Genomic DNA, 20,341 nt, shown 5'->3' on the forward strand with positions numbered 1-20,341 from the left:
GAATAATGGGTAACACTTTTCTCTTTTTTTGCCTGAATGCAATGTCAGCAAGGAATAGAGTACTTTGAGAGAAAGGATATTAATTCCTTCTTACTGCTTCAAAATATTTTGTTTGGTTTTCATCTCTGGGAGGAAGATTTGCCCAGCAACAATATTAGACAGACCCCTGTTGGCCTACCTAGGCTATGCAAAGCTGTCAAAAATGATAACACACTAAAGACAAACCACAAGTGTTCACAGAACTGTTTTTGTCAACAACAAAAACATTTTCTTTTGAAGCTCAACTGAGTTGAGGAATTTAAATATAAAAGAAACTAAATACAAAAATAAAGTTTCTAATAAAACAAAGCAAGATTATGTGATTATTATTCTATTTTTGTCTTCTTGTTATAAAAATCTGGTGTTATTGTAACATAATAAACAACTGAATCATAATCTACATAAAACTCTGGGAAAGTGTAAATCCCACTTATATTTAAAAGATATATACTCTCTGCAAGTTCCGCTACTCCAGAAATGGATTTAGCTTTTTAAATGGATAGTGTAACTTTAACTTTTGGACAAGTTTAAGTATCTATGTAAATCAAGAGGTAAATGTAATGTAAATGTAAATCTCATAATGAAAATTATCAGAATCATTCAAATAACATAGTCCTGGCAACCTGTATGAAAGCTTATTGAAACTGGGCATTTAGCAGTTCAGTAGGACTCAAGCTCTTCCTGTTGATCTAACTTTGCACATAATATTTTTCATTCCACTCTTTCTACAAAATATTGGAAAAATCTGGACACCATTATTTAAGTTCTTCTAATGATTTTTTTCTCTACAGCGAATTTGCTTTTGGACAGACTTACAACTTCAGGGTGCACATTTCTTTGTGTTTCTCTACAAATGTTAATAAATGCTTAGTGATATATTGGACTCAGAAGACAACCGAAAATAAATAAATTAATGTCTCAATTTAAAGTAATAAGTTGAAACAGTGAAACTTGTGTCTTTCATATGTTCCCCCTTACCTTTTCTTTCTCTTTTTTTAAAACTTCAAATTCTTACCTCAATCATAAAAATAATAATTAGATCTGAAATGAATTAGCAGAAGGGACCTTGTTTAGACCACAGGATCATATTTGATTGATTGTACTTCAACAATTAGCCTTTTATTTTGTCATACACTATTGAAATAGATCAACAGAATCTTAGCAGGCCAGCTTTAAACAATCAGCTGTTCACAAAAGCATCAAAAAGAGAGACCTAATGGGGTTTACTGTCACTTTAAAGAACAGGGTGGGTTTTCACATTGAAATCTGTCAGATATTTTGAAATGTCCCTCTCACTATGGTGCCACACCCCCTGCTTGTCCTTATAATAAAATTGGTTTTACTCCTGATTAAATCATTTTCTCCCTACCCACTACCATACTTCTCATAATGGACCTGTGTGCTCTACAGCTGGTGTTCTTCCCATGGTACCAATTCTTACTTTATCTTTTAAGCACTTTGCTGCTAAGATCTCATGCAGAGTGCTTATGTTTTGTTAAGAGCTTCATTCTTAGAGAAATAGCTTAACACATGTTCTAAAAATGTTGTACAACTTATTGCTTAAAACACATTTAGAAAATGTATAAGTACTGTAGTTCTGGCAAAGAACTTTAAGTAGAAACCTTTAAAAAACCTTTGTTTTTACCATGCATTTGTCTTGAATGTCTAACATGAAATGCTTAGCTTCTAAGGCTTTACAGAGTCTTATTTTCCCAGATTTTTGCTCCATTTCCAGCTCTTCAAGGAAATGTGTTAGGAATGCATCCACTTGAAAGCAAGGAGTGCCATTTTACCCTCTAGCAAGAAGAGATTTAAAAAACAAAATGTTTGATAGAAGGGACAAATGTCAAGTAAAAATATCACATAATCTAAAAAACAAATTAAAAAGAAAATATTAGTCCATTCAATGTAACATTTAATTCTCTCCCTGCTGGTTGTAGTTACATACATACTTAAATGACGGATTCATATTCAGACCTAATATATATATATAAATGCATTTCAATTTATGCAAAGGACCTGATCCTGTTGATCTTCTTTAGCCAAAACTCCCAGTGGAGTTGTCTACACTAGCCCCCTCCTTCTAAGGGGGCATGTAAAAGGACATAAGCAGTGAATAGCAATGAGGTGCCACATTGCACATGCAACACCCCATTAGCATAATCTCACAGAGCAAACTTTAAAATTGCTAACTTCGAAGCACCGGGAAGCTGGGTAGCTGCAGACACTTTGAAGTACCCACACGACTTTTTGGGAGTCAGAGAACTTTGAAGTTGTGCAGGTACTCTGAAGTGCCCACAGCTACGTGGCTTCCTGGCATTTCAAAGTTAGGAACTTCGAAGTTTGTGGAACAAGAATTATGCTAATGAGATGCTGCATATGCAGCATAGCACTTCATTGCTGTTCACCACTCATGCTCATTTACATGCCCCTTTTGAAGGAAAGGGCTAGTGTACACAAGCCCAGTGAGTGTTTTGCCTAAGGACAGGCTCTGAATCCTGAGTACATAAATCTGGCAACCGATTTGCTTGGGAATGGAAGCTGCCTAACACCTCATAGGATCAGGCCTTAAATATGCTGATTTTGAAAAGCATTTGATTATTCCACTAATTGCCAGGTGATATTATTTTATCTCAAATATGAATATAAACATATCTAGGGAGTCTTGTGAAAATATTATGCGTCATTAGTTACATTTGTGTGACTTTTATGAAGAGAGTGTGGGCTTCATCCATTTTGCTATTATTTTTAAACCAACTTTTCCGCAATACATCATTTAAAAAACTGTACTTATATTAGTTCTGGTACAAACAAATATGTGTTCACCTGTGGTTGGCTGCACACTGAAAGGGTCTCCTACTCAAAAGGGAAGAAAATAACCCATGAAAAGATCTTTGAAAAAGTTAAAATAATCAGGATAGTACTAATACCTATTTTTAAAAGAGAATTAGATTCCTTTAAAGGATGTGTAGTCTTGAGTATAGACCCATCTCTGGAAAAAACAGTGTTCCTCTGAGGTCTCCTCTTAAGTATTCTTTATTTTGTGAGGTGTCCTTTTTTAAGGCCACTCTGCAGGGCATATTTTACTGTCATGGCACATTGCCACTAAATCTTGTAGGGAAAGTAGCTCATTCTGCAAACTTTCCTATTCATTTCACAGAGATCACTTGCAGAGTGAAGTACTGTCCAAAGTGAATACAGATATCAACATCTGGCCCATGGTATACATATCATTCATGAGTGCCTTATGGAATTGAATCCAATTCATTTAGTTTAATAATTGCAATAGTTCCATGCCTCCTGCTAACTGGTCATCTGTTATGTGTTGAAGCAAACGGAAAGGAGTTTGGGTCACCAGTTAAAAACATGAGGTCCCGAATTGTTTGTGCTGCTTACTCCAGAAATAGTTGAGGTGAGAGAAAGGGGAGGAAAGGGGAGGACAAAAAAGACCAATACTACCTTCACACTACAGGTGGGATTGACAGAGTAGAGATTGATGCAATGGCACTTAATTAGCAAATATAGTGAAGACCCACCAAATTGATGGCAGATCACTCTCCTGTCAATCCATGTACTCTACACCCAGAACAGTAAGGTAAATCTATGGAAGAGTATGTGGAATAAATGCTGCACTAACTCAGCATATGAAATGTTGACACCAGTTATGTTATTCACGTAGCTGGAGCTGCATACCTTAACTCAACTTACTGAATAGTAACAATGAAGAGTCCTATATTACCTTAGAATCTAATGAGTTTATTAGGATATAAACTTTCATGGGTAAAACCCACTTCACCAGATGAACTGACGTGGAAATGCAAAGATAGGTATATATTAAAGAAAAATACTACAACAGAAAGTAGTTACTATCCATTGTAAAGTTAGGGTGATCGGTCAGAGTGATTGTTACCATTCAGTGTAGCCGATGGGCAGATGTGGATATCCATCAAGGGGAAGTTTTTAAACCAATCTCACAGGAAGGACCGTACAGCTTGTCATCATTAAATGGTCCCTTTGATATTAAATACTTACAACCTTTGTACCTTTTCTCCACAGAGAAAGCATTGCACTGTCACATTTACAAAGAATCACAGTCTCTGGCTTACCTGGCTACTTAGAAAGTGCAATGCCTCACCTATTCCATCCATTTGTGGGCTCCTCCTCAGCTGGTTAAAGGCCAGGGAATCTGTGGGCCAACACGTCCCAATAGACACCTTACAGCTGAAACAATGAGAAGTGCTATGGCACCTTATAGACTAACAGATATACTGGAGCATAATCTTTAATGGGCAAAGACCCACTTCATCAGAGCATGGAGTGAAATTCCAGAGGCAGGTATAAATAACCAGGCACATGAAAAGAAGTGAGTTACCAATCAAAAGGAAGGCCAGAGTTAACGAGGTCAATTCAGTCAGGGAGGATGTGGCCCACTCCTAGCAGCTGATGTGGAGGTGTAAATACCAAGAGTGGAGAATCAGCTTTGTAGTTGGCCAGCCATTCAGAGTCTTTGTTCAATCCTAAATTGACAGCATCAAATTTGCAAATGAATTGTAGCTTTGCATTTTTACTTTGAAGTATGTTTATTTTTTTGTAGCAGGATGGCTACTTTTAAATCTGCTAATGACTGTCCAGGGAGGTTGAAGTGTTCTCATACAAGCTTTTGCATGTTACTATTCCTGTTACATGATTTGTGTCCATTTAGTCTTTTATGTAGAGACTGCTTGGTTTGGCCAATGTATATGGCAGAGAGACAATGCTGGCACATGGTGGCATATATTACATTAGTAGATGGGCAGGTGAATGAGCCCCTGATGGTGTGGTGGATGTGGTTAGGTCCTTCTGAGTATGTCTACCTCTGTCAATCTGTTTCCTCACTTCCTTAGGTGGGTATTGTAGTTTTAAGAATGCCTGATAAAGGTCCTCTAGGTTTTTGTCTCTGAGTGATTGGAGCAAATGCAGTTGTACCTTACTGCTTGTCTGTGGACAATGGATTGCGTAGCATGCCCTAGATAGAAGCTTGAGGCATGTAGGTGAGAATGGTGGTCAGTAAGTTTCCAATATAGGGTGGTGTTTATATGACCATCACTTATGTGGTCATCACATAGTGTCCAGGAAGTGGATCTCTTGTGTGGACTGGTCCAAGCTAAGGTTGATGTTGGGGTGAAAACTGTTGAAATTATGATTGAGTTCTTCAAGAGCCTCCTTCCCATGGGTCCAGATGAAGAAGATGTCATCAATGCAGTACAAGTAGCAGATGGGTGCTAGGGGAAGAGAGCAGGAAAAGCATTGTTCCAGGCCAGCCATAAAAATATTAGCATGTTGTGGGGGCATGAGGATGCACATAGTGGTGCCACTGATTTGAAGCTCTAAATTGTCCCCAAATCTGAAATAATTGTGGGTGAAGACAAAGTCACAAAGTTCTGCCACCACTTGTGCCCTGGCATCATCAGAGATACTGTTTCTGATAGCTTGTAGTCCATCTTTGCATGGGATATTGATGTAGAGAGCCTCTGCATCCATGTTGTCCAGGATAGTGTTTTCAGGAAGATCACCAATGCATTGTAATTTCCTCAGGAAGCTGGTGGTGTCTCAAAGATAGCTAGGAGTGCTGGTAGTGTAGCCTCTGAGTAGAGAGTTCATATATCTAGACAATCCTTCAGTGAGAGTGACAATGCCTAAGATGATGGGGTGTTTAGGATTTCCAGGTTTGTGGCTCTTGGGTAGTAGACAGAATAATGCTGACTGGGGCTCTAGGGTATGCCTGTATAGATTTGTTCCTGTGCTTTTGTAGGGAGTGTCTTGCGTGGATGGTGTAGGTATTCCTCAGTGAGATCAGAGGATAGTGGACTGTAAAATGTGGTGTTGGATGTTGCCTGGCAGCCTCCTTTTGATAGTCTGATGTGTTCATGATGACAACGCAGCTCCTTTGTCAGCCTCTAGGAGTGGGTCACATGCTCCCTGACTGAATTGACCTCATTAACTCTGGCCTTTCCCTTGATTGGTAGGTCACTTCTTTTCATGTGCCTCAATATTTATACCTGCCTCTGGAATTCTCATTCCATACCTCTGATGAAGTTGGTCTTTGCCCACAAAAGCTTATACACCTTGTAATCTTAGTTTATAAGATGCCACAGGACTTCTCATTGTTTTTGCAGATACACAACTTTCCCTCAGATACTTATCTCCCAGCTGAGAATTCCAAAATGGAACCCCATGACACAATAAAAGCCCTCTCCCCTGGCAACAGGGAGAAAGGGCAATTCTTCCATCAAATGGCCTCTCCCTTAATATCTTTCCCATTAATTTTATATAGACAGCTTCTTTTGAGAAACTTCTCTGATCACAAACTGAACAACAGCGTAACAGGATAAGACTGCCCACTCTGGGACAAGCTGAATAAGATCCCTGACCACAAAACAATGCTGACCATGGACTAGGTGTAAAGCCGTTTTTCATATTGGGTCTGACCAGGCTCCAGATTGGTGAGCAGCTTCCACATTGGTGAATACAACTTAAAATTTTTTTCACGTGGGGTTAAGGGTCTTATTTTATCATGATTTACAACATACATGCCTATTAAAATGACAAAATTTGCAGTTAATTATGAAGCTGCATTTAAAACCCTCATCAGCACTGTTATGAATAAGGGAGCAACCAGCTGTCTGACTTCTTAATGTGATGAGATTGCATTTTAAAATAGTGATGGCAAATATCAAAGATTTGTAGTTTCAATATAAATAAGCACCCAAAAGTTCAGACATTAATCTGAACTAAGACCTAAAATCACTGTATTAAATGTCCATCCCATGGGCTGCGTCTACACTAGCAAGTTCTTTCAAAAGATTTTTCAAAAGAAGTGGGCTCTTTCAAAAGATCCAGTGGAGCATCTAAATACAAAAAATGTTCTTTTGAAAGTAAATCAAAAGAATGCAGCACTCGTTTTGAAATCACTCTTTCTTTCCCATTTCAGGAACAGTACCCCCTTTCGAATGTTTCTTTAGAAAGAAAATGTGTGTAGAAACTCTGCAGGACTTTTTTTTTTAATAGGTACAGTCCTCATGGGATCTGTGTTTTCAATCCCTGGCTTTTGCTTTTGAAAGAACGGGGGGCTGTGCGGACTCTTTCTTTCAAAAGAGCAGATCACTCTTTCAATCTGCTTTTTTTGTGTGTGGGCACTCTCTTTCAAAAGAGGTTCTTTTGGAAGAGATCTCCTGGAAGGGCTTCTTTCGAAAGATCTCTGCAGTGTAGACTTAGCCATGCAGATCAAAAGAGTTCTGTCTTCCCTTGCAAAAACATCTCTTCAACCTGCATAATTCTTTTTCTAGGCCCAAAGTGGCCTGTTGTCCAGATGCGTGCAGACTTACACTATCATCTTTTCCAGGAGCATTCAAGCAGATAAAAATTGTATGCAATACCAGTGAAGTGAAAATTTGGGTTTTATTTGTGCCATGTCCATTTATATAGTTTCTGCCCTGGGTGCCAACAAGGGCACAAGAAAGAGGTAAAATATTCATGAATAGCATTTTACTTAATTCACCAAAAATTATTGTTGACAGATCTCCATGGATCCAATCAGTAAAACAAAAACTGCATTTACTATCCTGTTTTCTAAGTCTCTACTAGTTCAAAAGTAGGGCCTCTTAATGGAAAACCGAAGCCTTTACAGTACTTGACGTAACTAGATTATACATGCATAAAAGAACAAGGAAAAAACCTATGTATATATCTATGTATTACCAGTGTGCCCATTATCATGGTGTTTAGGTGCAAATTACTGAGCAACTGTAACTAAACAGCAAAGCATCTTGCTTGTGTATTCCTGGTGCTGTTTATTCCAGTTCTCTGAAATAACAACTGACTGACCTGGGGGCAAGTTGGAACAACCCAGTTCTGATAAGTTGCGTGTTAATGTGTGCCAGGAAGAAATAGGATTTCTATACTTGGACACACTGGACCATATTCATCTTCAGAGTAACTTCACAGAAGTCCATGGGGTCACACAGAGATGACCTGTTCATTGTTTCTGACAAAAGAGACTCAGTATAGCCAAAAATTTACAAGCAGTGCATAAATAGTACACCATGAAAACATAAAAAGAAGTTTTAAAGTTTTGAGACAGGATCAGCTGGTGGCTCCATTACATTAGTTATGTTATCACTTTATCAGTTTCTGTAAATAACTGGAGACATAAAATATATATAGTCATACTAAATGAAGACTGAAATTTGTAGGCAGAAACAAGATTTATCATTATTATATTCTTCTTTGTCCTTTTCTCCAAACACATGGTCAAGGGTTAGATGCTGGTGTTTGTTGCAATACAAGATTGACCACCATTAATGACTTGATATAATAATTATAGTAAAAAAATAGGATACTTATGAATACTTATAAGAAACAGAAAATTAAACTGAATCAACTATTATATACTGGAAGAATACTGATTTTATATATCATCTGTTTTTACTCAAAAATATAATTGAAATGTCTTAAGAATTATCATAAAACATACTACCATTAATTAGATCAGATATAATAACCTACATCCAGTCTGTCAGATCTAAAATCTGAGTATATTGAATGCACAGGGCCAGATTATTCCTTCCAAGCCTGCACCATGGGCAGGGTTGTCCTTAGAATTTATGGGGTCCTACCCAACCCCCATACACAGGCCCTCTCCATGTGATTATGCCCACACTTTCCCTATCCCCTCCCTAAGGCTCCTTACCTGGGAAAGTCCAGCACAGAGGGGGTTAAATGCTAGGCTCCTACAGAGGCTGTCACTTGGCTCTGTGGTTTGCTGGGAGTCAGCTGCTCCTGCATCCAGTGAGCAGGAAGGCTGGCTCAGGCAGCCTCAGGCCAGGAGGAATCAGTAGCAGTTGAAACCAGTTAACCGCCCCTGCTTCCCTCCGCCCTCGGATTTGCATTCTTATGTTGCCATAATTTTGGAGACCACTGGGACAGGAGGTAAGAACAGGTCAGCTCCCATGTGAGGGAGCCAACTTGTTCTTTCCTGGTGTCCCAATGTTGCCAAAATTTCTAGGAGTCCTGAACAGCCGTGTATTCTGTGTATGGGTAGGGAGGTCCACGGACAACAGATTGAAGTAGCATATCACAGCAGTATAAATTAGCTAACCTACAAGGCTGCTCTAACTTTTGTTAGTGCCTAAACATGCCAAAATTACAGATTCTTGATGACTTCACCCTTCCCATTGCTAAGCAAAGCTCAGACATAAGGCAAAACCTGAATCATAGACATTCTATGACATAGACATTCTACACTGATAAGAGACATAAGAAGTTATGATGATATTTGTTCTATTCAGCTGGGAAGAAAATGTCTTTTTATAAATGGACATGTCTTTTTGTGATATGGCAACTTTAATTTCACAGTCTCCAAGGCACCTTTTTTGTTGCTTTGCTCTTTTTGTTTGTTCTCCCAACTGTCTCTGTTATATTGCATCAAACATATGTGTTCCTTATTCCTCAATCTCAGCTATTTAATTTCATTCTGTTTTCCTGACAAATGCTAACAATACTGCTCCATACATCCTGGATGGTAGGCACGTGACAAATCATTTTTTATTCAGGAAACTTGCTTTTCCTTATGCATGTCTCCATCTGAAAGCTTTCTATACAGCTTTATATTTTCTCTTCACCTGATTGTTCTGTTTTAGTAGAGCAGAGTTTAAATTAGCTAGGGTAAATATTCCCCTTTCCTTTTCCCAATTCACTACCGTATTTTTGGTGTCTGTAATTGAGTAATCAACACAATGGTGGCATAAATTTAGAGTTCATACTCTCCCCTTTTATGTTCAGGTTTTTGATAATTTCTTTAGGTAGGTACATCAGCACATGAGAATCCTATCAAAAATTGGAGGTGGCTTAAAACTCTTTTCATTGAGAATATTTTAAGATCTTGTACAAAAAGGGTGTGAAGCTCAAGAGTGAGACAGTGTCTCTATTCAACTCCATTCTTGAAAAAATCTCCATATTCCATGCCATTTTAAAAGAGTCTGTGTTATTAAAGAAGTGTTTTCTGGATTCTGACAGATAGTCTTTCAATTTCTTCCCTTTAACTCTACCTCTATTTTCATCTTCTCAAAGGCCTTTCTTATAGTCTGAAAGCATATATACAATTTTTGTAATATTTGGCAGACTTATTCAAAATGTAATTCACTGTCTGCTTGTGATCTGTAGGTCATTAATTACTTCACATAATGTACCCCAAAGGGTAAAAAAAATTCTTGGGACTATATTGTAATCATCTGATTTAAGATAAAAAAGGCAAAAGTAATTTTTCTATCTACACTCTTAAGATCTAAACTCAACAAATGGTTTACTGTTTTCCTGCAAAAGGATTGCATTACATTCATTTACTACATAAATGCCTTTACTAGACTAGATTTGTGATAATCATTGGCTGTGTCTGCACTTGAATTCCTCTTTCAAAAGAGGTATGCAAATGAAGGAAATCGAATATGCAAATCAGGTACAGATTTACATATCTGGTGCCTCATTTGTATATCCTTCTTTTCAAAAGCTTCTTTGGAAAGAAGAAGAGCGGTATAGATGCAGCTCTTTTGAAAGTAAACCCATCTTCAAAAGAATCCTTCTTCCCTTAAAAAAATGGAAGATGGCTTCTTTCAAAGATGGGATTTACTTTCAAAAGAACCACATCTACACTGCTTTTCTTCTTTTGAAAGAATATGCAAATGAGGTGCCAGATATGTAAATCTGCACACATTTGTGTTTTTGAGTTCCCTCATTTTCATGCCTCTTTTAAAAGCCATGCTGTCATAAGTACAGAATCATAGAAACTTAAAGGAATTAGGAAACACAAGACATGTCCTAGTGGAGCACACCACTGGCCCATTAAGTTCAATGTCCCATTTCTAGATATTGTTAATCTCTAATGTTTCATAGGAAGACAAATAACAAACAAAATCCCAAACCATAAGCTACTCATTACACATAGTCACTTATATTATTAGATTGGGGAAGGAAAGGAAATTCCTTTCTGATTCCAGAAACAGTTTGTTTGTTCCTTGATTAATGAGTTTTAATAATCAAATGATGTCATTAACCAAAATAATAAAGATCATTGTAACTTCTTCAATGGGTAATGGATGATCAAGAAACTTGAGACAGATTGATCCTCAACTAAAGTTAAGTAATTCCTCTTGTCCAGCTATAGTTAAAGAAACACCTCACAACGTATGGCATATTTTACCTATGGATCACTAGTTTATTTTGAGTTATTAGGAGAAAAAAAAACCTAGAAGCCTGAGCCTATAAAATATAACTCATAAGTATTTCCGTTAATCTACATGGGGCTTCTCACAGGAGTAAGGATTATTTGTATGAGTAAACCTTTTCAGAATTCAGAGCTAGGTTTGTGAAAAGTCAGAAACACAGTTTCACATATGTGACCCTTATGAAGTTGATCTATGATACAAACCAGAAGAAAGAGGTGCTCTGACCCAAAAATCAGCCATTTGTATTCCACATAAAAAAGTCAAGGACAGAATCTATTATTTTGTATAGAATTTATCTTTTGTTCAGTAAAGCCAAAAACAATTCTGTTCATCAGAAATTTATGAAGAGCTATTACTGGTTTCCTAATGTGAATCCATTTGGATTATCTGACCAAAGATAAGACTTCAATGGACTTACAGTATCATTCACCATTTTACCAGTGCCACAAAAGGGAATTACTATTAATTGGATTATGTCAGTCTCCACCCGCTGATTGTAGAAAAGGAAGTCTGAAACTGTAACTATTTCAAATAGACCATATCTCTAATCAACCAAGGGATTTGCACTTTAACTTCTGAATAAGACTTAATGTTTTCTCTGTACTCTCCTCTACTTTGGAAGAGGTCATTTTAAGCAGTTTATTCAAGTTACTCAAACTAAAAGGACAATTTCCTGCATTATATTCATTGGCTGTTTACAGCACTTATACCTGGTCTTTTCTTTTTATATTAGTTAATTGATTTATTTGTGGAAAATTGAGTACTCTTGAAAAACACAGATCACACTGCCCAGGAAACCAAAGTCTCTTTATATCTATGTAACAAAAATTTCCTTATGCTACCTCATCAATGTATTTCCAACCTGTTCTGGTAGACCCTCTTTTGAGGTAAAAGGATGGGTCAGTCTTTGTCTGTACGCACTTAGGCTACGTCTACACTAGCCCAAAACTTCAAAACGGCCATGCAAATGGCCACTTTGAAAATTACTAATGAAGCGCTGAAACACATATTCAGCACCTCATTAGCAAGTGGGCGACCATGGCACTTTGAAATTGCCGCGGCTCACTGCTGCGTGGCTTGTCCAGACAGAGGTCCTTTTCGAAAGGACCCCACCAACTTTGAAATCCCCTTATTCCTATCAGCAGATAGGAATAAGGGGATTTTGAAGTTCCCAGGGTCCTTTCGAAAAGGACCCATATGGATGAGCTGCGTGGCAGCGAGCCATGGCAATTTCAAAGTGCTGTGGCCTCCCACATGCTTAAGAGGTGCTGAATGTGTATTTCAGTACTTCATTAGTAATCTTCAAAGTGGCCCTAGTATTTGATAACTGTGTTGACAATATCATCTAAATTAATGATTATTTTCAGGTGGGGTACAAGTAGCTAGGAACTTGACCGAGCCTATTAAACTCATGTCACATAGGTCACTAAATAGCACAGTGTTTACTCATTGCTGTCCTGCACTAGGTTAAGGGATTGTCTATACTGGAAAGTTATACTGATAGGTTATGTTTAGATGCTATATGCTATTTCAGGATATAGAGGTATCCCAAAAGAGCAACTCCGCAGCTACTCAGTGTATTTGAAATGGCAGTGCTATTTTGGGTGCATTATTCCATTTCCACTTCCCCTCATCCTGCTGCTTATTTCAAACTAGCCATTTATTTTGAATTTTGATGTCATTCGGATGGCACCAAGTTTGAATAAATTAAGTCAAAATAATTTATGCAATTTGCATTGCACAAATTGTGTAAACTATTTCAAGTTAGGGAAACAGTCTAGACATAGCCATATAGTCTAAGGTATTAACTTAAATGGCTATAAATTTAGCAGTATAGCCCCCTCTATAGACATAACTATTCTGGAGTAAGAGTGGCTTTTTCAGTTTACTTTATGAGAGGTATAAGTTATACTGGAAAAAATAATTTTTTTGTTTCAGAATAAGAATGCACACACAGAGGCTGTGTCTACACCAGCCCAAAACTTCAAAATGGCCATATAAATAAATACATATTCAGCACCTCATTAGCATGCCGGCAGCCGCAGCACTTGAAAACTGATGCAGCTCACCACCGCATGGCTCGTCCAGATGGGGCTCCTTTTTGATAACAGCAGATAGGGATAAGGGGATTTTGAAGTTGCCGGGGTCCTTTCAAAAAGGACCTCCACCTGGACAAGCCGCGTGGCGGCGAGCCACATCAATTTTGAAGTGCTGCAGCTGCCAGCATTCTAATGAGACACTGAATATGTATTTTAGTGCTTTATAGTAAACTTCGAAATGGCCTTTTGCATGGCCATTTCGAAGTTTTGGGCTAGTGCAGAAGTAGCCAATATAACATCCCGATTAAATGGTAAGACTTTTGGATGAAGACAAATCCCTAAACTGGTGACTTGGAATGGGATCTTCTGTACATTACCAATCAATTGAGTTACCAACTTCCTATTGCTTTGTCTTTCTATGGTAATACAGGTGGATATTTGGTTCACTTTGATTTGGAAAACTTTTCATTTATTAAAAGTAAACATATAACCCCAGAGCCCTTTATTTTAAATCCTTCATTTAACAAAAAATTTATTTAGTTTCCTTGCAACTGTGGCTTGACAAGAAGGGGTTTACCTACATGTTTAAAGTTAGGTGTTTGGTTGAACACAGTTATGGCATGACAAGATAATTTTACATGCATAAAATACAACTTCTTATAGGGAATCCTTTTTAACTCTGTGGGAAAAATATCCAGTTCACATGGATAGGTAGATTTTCTAATGTTAATAATGAAGCCTAATTATCACTCTTGATTTGGTCTGTTTCTTCACTGTGAAAATAATCTGACCTCTGCTGTTATTGATTTTGAAAGTTTATTTTTACAATATATTGTAAAGTTACAGAACTATGTAAAAGTTTTCAAAATTAGTCTTTCATTCTAATAATTTATTGCTATGTATAATTCAATGGCTAAACCATTATATACTCACATATTCTTGTGTAATGTGCAAGTCAGATAACCCTACTCAACTGATCAGATGCTCCACAGGTGTAAATTGGCATAGCTTCACCAACTTCATTGGGGTGACACTGATTGATACCAGCTGAGGATGTGAAACTGAAAGAGATGCTTGCTGTCTTTTGTCTGATCATGGACATAAATATGTTGCTACAGTTTTTATAATTTAAAAAATCACCATTTGCCTAAATGTACTACATTCTGGTGTCACGAATGCCGTAGTTATTTCTTGATCTAGCTATACAGTAAGGTAGTTATATTCAGATATTAATGCAGAGTAATTGTTTGCAAATATTAATTTTTAATGGTACCTATAGTATCCACTTTAAATGAAAATTGAGCTCATAAAATAAGAAATCATGTCTTAAGGTACACATTTGTGTTCAGAATGTACACATATCTATTAGAAATGTGGTGGAAGAAATTACACATGAAGAATCTTTTTACCATATTCTATAAAATGCAGTGGCATGACTTGCTTGGGTCATGCTTAACAGCGAAAAGGTTGAGTTAGGGATAGACATGATGAAGATGGCATGTCAGACTTGAGAACATGGCTGTGCTTATCCTGCCAAAACATCATGTGCCGGGGTTGGCAACCAAAACAGTAAGAGGACACATTTTTCCAATTCAGTAAAAAAAACCTCAATAATTCAATAGCTGCAATGAATGTGAATACATAACATAAAGTCATACTTTTTGTAACCTATATTTTAAGAATAGAGCACAGACAATGATTTGTAATGCAATACATATTTACTACAGAACATTCACAAACATTTTACGTATTCTATTTCCTCACACTTTACAGCTGTGTGTTTGTACCACTGTCTTCCTGACTTTCACTTCTGAACCTTGTCGTTCTCTGGGGGATGATAGGGAGAGTTATCCAATATTTTGAGATCAGATATCGCTTCATCATCATCATCAGTAACCATGGGCTCAGCACCCATTGGTGTCTGATGCCACTCTCAATATTTCCTTTCATCTTTAGATATCGTTTTCTATTTAGATATGAGCTGTTCGTTGAAATACTGAAAATAAACAGGAGGGTTTATTTTTTGTTTTAGTTTACAATTATAGCATTTGGAGCCACAAAGATGTATTTAAAGAGCTGCATGCAGACCCCTGATCATGTTTAATTCTGTGTGGATCCTGGCTTAGCTTATTTAACCTTGAAACAGACGTGCACATATAAGTACATTGATGTGCTTTACAATTTTTACAATTGTTTTACAATTTCTCTTTGGCAAAGAACTTGTCCAATGAAATAAAGATTAATTAATGGCCTTTTGTTTAGTTGCAAGCAGTCTTTGAAGTCATGCCTTTCTCCTAAACTTTACACATATGAAATTGTTCTTCATGTTCTAAAACAAGATCTACATGTTTATCCTTGGTGCTTTAGCCATGTGTATTTGCATCCATATTTTTGGTTTACACAGTTCTTCCCCATTGTGAATTTAGGTTAACTTCTCATATCTTTACTTCCTTGTATTGTGACTATAATTCCTGACATGATGAAAAAACAGAAGGGTGAGACTAAATTAATTCAAAAACTTTGAACACATTTTATTAGCTAATTTTTCATAAAATTAACTTTGGAAACAGATGCACACAATTTGACAATTAAAATACGAAGAAAAATATTTTATATCTTTAAGTAATGTTTATGCTAGAGAGTTTTGTTGACAAAATACCAGTTTTATTGACAAAACTCCTAGAGTGCCCGCAATAAAAATGCGTTCTGTCAACAGGGAATTTACAGAACATGACACTTTTGCCAATGACCTTCTGCCTCTCCCTCAAGAGGCAGAATGACTTTCTCGACAAGAAAGTCATGTGGATGCTCCATGTGGCCCTCTGTTGACAGAGAGGGCTTCTGGGTCACTGGGCAGCCCTGTCTGCTTTGCTTTTGTTTAGTTGCTCTGTTGAGAGAGCATCCGGGCAGTCTGGCTACACTCTGTCGACAGAGCAGATAGCTTTTTCAATCTGCTTTGCAGTCTGGCTGCAATCTGTAGACAAATGTTTTGTTGAAAGACACCTTCTGAGAGTAACTTCTGTTGACAGATCACTGTAGTGTAGATGTAGCCTTAGTGTGCACATGTATCTAGAGATACACAGGTGTCCACGTGCCATGTTCCCCCAAGAAATATAATAAAATACCAGGTAGCTTACAGTGGCATTGAAAAATCTGTATTTCCTTTAGGATACAAAATTATACGAAAAGTTTCAAGGCAGCACACAACAAAGCAATTGACAAGAAAGATAGCATCTGTTTTTCTGTCTATTCAAGCTGAAGTTTTTCATTCTAAATGCAAGCAGTGTTCCTTAAGTTAACATAATTAACTCACAACAATCCTGGAACATCATAATATATGATACAGATGGAAATTCAAAGATTTAAAATGTCTTATAACTGGAACAGAATTATCATTTTTAACTGAGCAACTCTGAATTCTAATTAAAACAGGTGTTTTTATTGCAAACACTTTTTGCACACTGTGAAATTATCAGCAGGGTTACTTATGTATTAGTCTATGATGAAGCATACCTTTCTTAAAAATGAGATGTGTGATAACAACAAAGTTATGAGATAAAAAGAATGACACTCAGTGCTGCTTTCTGAAACAATAAAAGACCAGTCGTTCAATTAGTTAGTAATTTCCATGTGACTACTTGACAGATTCTACTAATTGTTAAGCTCTTACTAACTATTGCTTTACATAATTAATTATATTCAAACACAAACAACAAAGACATGTGGACTAGCTGCCCTTTTGACAATGTTTGTAACAGACTGATTTGCTTTCCAAAAATATTTTTAGAACTAAAAGATATTAATCTTGAGTAGAAATACACATTAAAATCTTAACGCAGCTCTACATTTTACCATTGTCAGAAAAAAAAATCAGATTGGTGAACATGATATAATTTTTGCTGTATGCATAATAGCTGAAGTCTTTCTAGTTGGGATCTTTCATATTAATTTAGTATTGCATAAAATTCAGAGTAACAGGTCCAGAGGTCAAGCATCATTCATCATTAGCTGAAGTGACATTTGCAACCCTTCATACAGCAGCTGCTTGAAAGGGGGAAGAAAAGGTATTCTTTGGAAGAACGGGGGGTTGAATACAATCCTAGCTCTATCTGCAGACAAGAAAACAAGGTGCCACTATGTCAGCATGGTAATGTGCTTAAATTTAGTGATGTCATTCTTCCATAACCCCAGAAGTCACAAGGCACAAGGCAGCTGCATTCCTGAACTAAGCAGTTCTGGTGGAGATAAGTAATAAGTAGATGTAAATGAATTGCGTTAGTGTGGTGGCGAACATAGCTCTGTGCATCTAAATTATGATTTATATCAGGATTCTATCTTGTTTTTGAGAGTTTTCTACTTGTTAACAAGGCAGCCCTTGTTCTTATGGTATCCTCTAGGCACAATAGTTTCTGGAAAGCCAAATAAGTTCATTTTTGAAACTGCATGACAACATTCCAGGACTTTGCAGCAGAACACATTGGCTAAATTAGGGCTTCTGAAGACTGTTAACGAACAAATAATGTCTTTTTTCTTTGTGTCATGGCTTGCCTACTATAAAACATTAAGATCAGAACAGGAAATGTGAGCAATTAAAAATGAAAAAGAGTAATCATCTGCACAAAAAGATAAATATGTATTAAATGGCTAATGCTTCACAGTCCTTTTGATATAAGTAGTACATTTTAAGGAAGTATATATTTTACATCACAGCAATTTTTAGTGGAAGAGGCAATTTCTTTGGAATTATGCACATTTTAAAAACATAGTCATTAAAGCAGCAAGCAATACAAAATAGTTAGATTTCAGGGCTTTGCTAATTTTTGCTAATAATGTTGACTTTGTTATTGTACTGGAAATGTATTTAATTGATTCATTTAATTAATAATCTGTTGTTTTTAAAGCACTCTTAATATGCACATTACTATTTATATGGTAAAACAGATTTGATAAATTTTACAAAGAGGAAACAAAACATTTTTAAAAAGTCACCTAGAAAAATGAGCAGAATGTTCAAGGACATTGATTATTATGTATCATATTTCTATAAACAACTATTAATTTAGGTGTATAGTGTCAAAACACCTCTCCTGTAGCCACACAAAATAATTTACTAGTACCCATTCTGTCCTTAAAAATGTCTTATGAATGCAGCGTGAATGACAGTTCCCTGCTCTTCTCTGTAGTCTACAAACAAAACTCCATCTGACTTCCATGAGAGTTTCATGTACCAAACAATAGTAGCACTGGTCACTTAAATCAGATGATTAATTTCACTACTGATGTGTAGAAATGGTTCCGTGAACATACTGGTCATATTCTGACAAAATCAGGATTTAAGATGCCCATTCATCAGTAAATACTTATCCCTACCTAAATCAGATATGAGCCATTTTCACAATGATCGAAGTACCAGGCAAATTAGTCCATTAATCTTTTGTTTTCCACCTTCCTAAAAAGATTAATAAAAGATAGATACCAGAAAGGAAGAATGGCAGTAAAAGAAATAGAACAGCAGAGGCAGGATGACTGGCAGATAGGGTTGCTGCATCCCCCTTAGAGAGATTGCTCCTTTTCCACACCTTATGTCTCTTGTACCATAAAAATATGCATAGATGTATGTGGGAGCATCGTAGCAGATTTCTTGGGATGCGTGCCATGCATCTGAGCTTTGAAGCTGGCTCAACGTTGTCACCATTAACTTGCAGTGTACATAGCAACACTTCAGTCTAATCTCAATTAGGGAAAAGTTACACAGAAACTTCTAGAAAAGTACACATGACCCTGCACATTAATACCAATTAAATTCAGTATCATCTGAACCATTGCAATGAATAATGATACCAAGGAAATTCATAATGAGTGAGTACTTCATGATTTAGGCAATACAGCATGAATAAAGCTACATGTGAACTACTGATACAAAGAGATGACAAAATATATTCCAATGATATTTTCAGGTCTTCCACCTTCTAAATGACAAAAAGTAGTATGGTGCATCATTTTGTATGATAACATTGCTGTTTGGTAAGCAGCTGAAAGCTTCAGTTTATTGAGGTGCTCTGAGTGATGCAAGTCTAATCAGATCAGACTCAGAAAAATAACACAAACTGTAACTAGCTCTTACACACATAACCCCCCCCTGCAACTGGTCTATTTGTATGCTCATCCATCCTAAACTCAGACCCATTCATATTTAAAGGCTACTCCAGTGTCATTAAGATCAATTAGTTTATATTTACATGTTAATTCATTTTATATGAACAGAGTATGGATACATTTAATTTAGAGCAGCTACTTTCTATTGTTTGATGAATTTTTTTTCTTTTCTTTTAGAGATGATGAAACAATTTCAGCAAGATAGGCTCTGATTTTTGACAATCTCTTTTCCATTTACAACCTGGCAACATCTTTAAAATGCAGATCACTTTGGATAGATTTAAAAGTTTCTAATGTGTGGAGGCTCAAAGTTCACCAAATAAGCAAAAAACTGCAAGAAAATCATGATGAAAACTCATTTTTAATGGTTTTAAGATTCTCTGCATCAACATCATTCACTGGTGACTGGGGAGTTTTTAAAGTCTTTCAGATCCTGGAGTTCTTTCAATCACACCATGCCTTAAAGGGACAGAAGGCCTTACAATGTGCTCTCTATCTCCCCAGTTGAGAGAAGATATATAGAAGAGGAGATGGGGAGGAGGGGGATAAACAATACAAAGTGTATTAATGCAGAGAACAGTGGGGTCTCTCCCTAATTTGACTTTCTCTACAGGTGGTCTGCAGCTGCATCCAAACAGGTTACACTATTGCTTACCCATGAGTCGTGTAACAAAGTGGTATCTGTAGTCACAAAAACACATTTAGTGGCATGGACTCATTCAGGTCTAAAAATAAGAAAAAAGCATTTTCCAGCATAGCCTGAGGTAACTCCCTGTGCCAGCAGAAGACAGTAGCACTCTTGTCTCACTGGCTGTGCGTAAAGATAAAGGATATCAGAAACCTACTTCA

The 20,341-nt window shown here is 36.9% G+C and overlaps 1 protein-coding gene across 1 annotated transcript in view; it reads right to left on the minus strand.

The window, feature by feature from the left end:
• The window catches only part of ARHGAP15 (Rho GTPase activating protein 15), a 500,572-nt gene that overhangs the window by 87,461 nt on the left and 392,770 nt on the right, over positions 1-20,341 (minus strand). The gene's annotated exons all lie outside the window — the stretch shown is intronic.

This window comes from Carettochelys insculpta, chromosome 8 (genome assembly GCF_033958435.1).
Source record: "Carettochelys insculpta isolate YL-2023 chromosome 8, ASM3395843v1, whole genome shotgun sequence".
Taxonomy (NCBI): Eukaryota; Metazoa; Chordata; order Testudines; family Carettochelyidae; genus Carettochelys; species Carettochelys insculpta.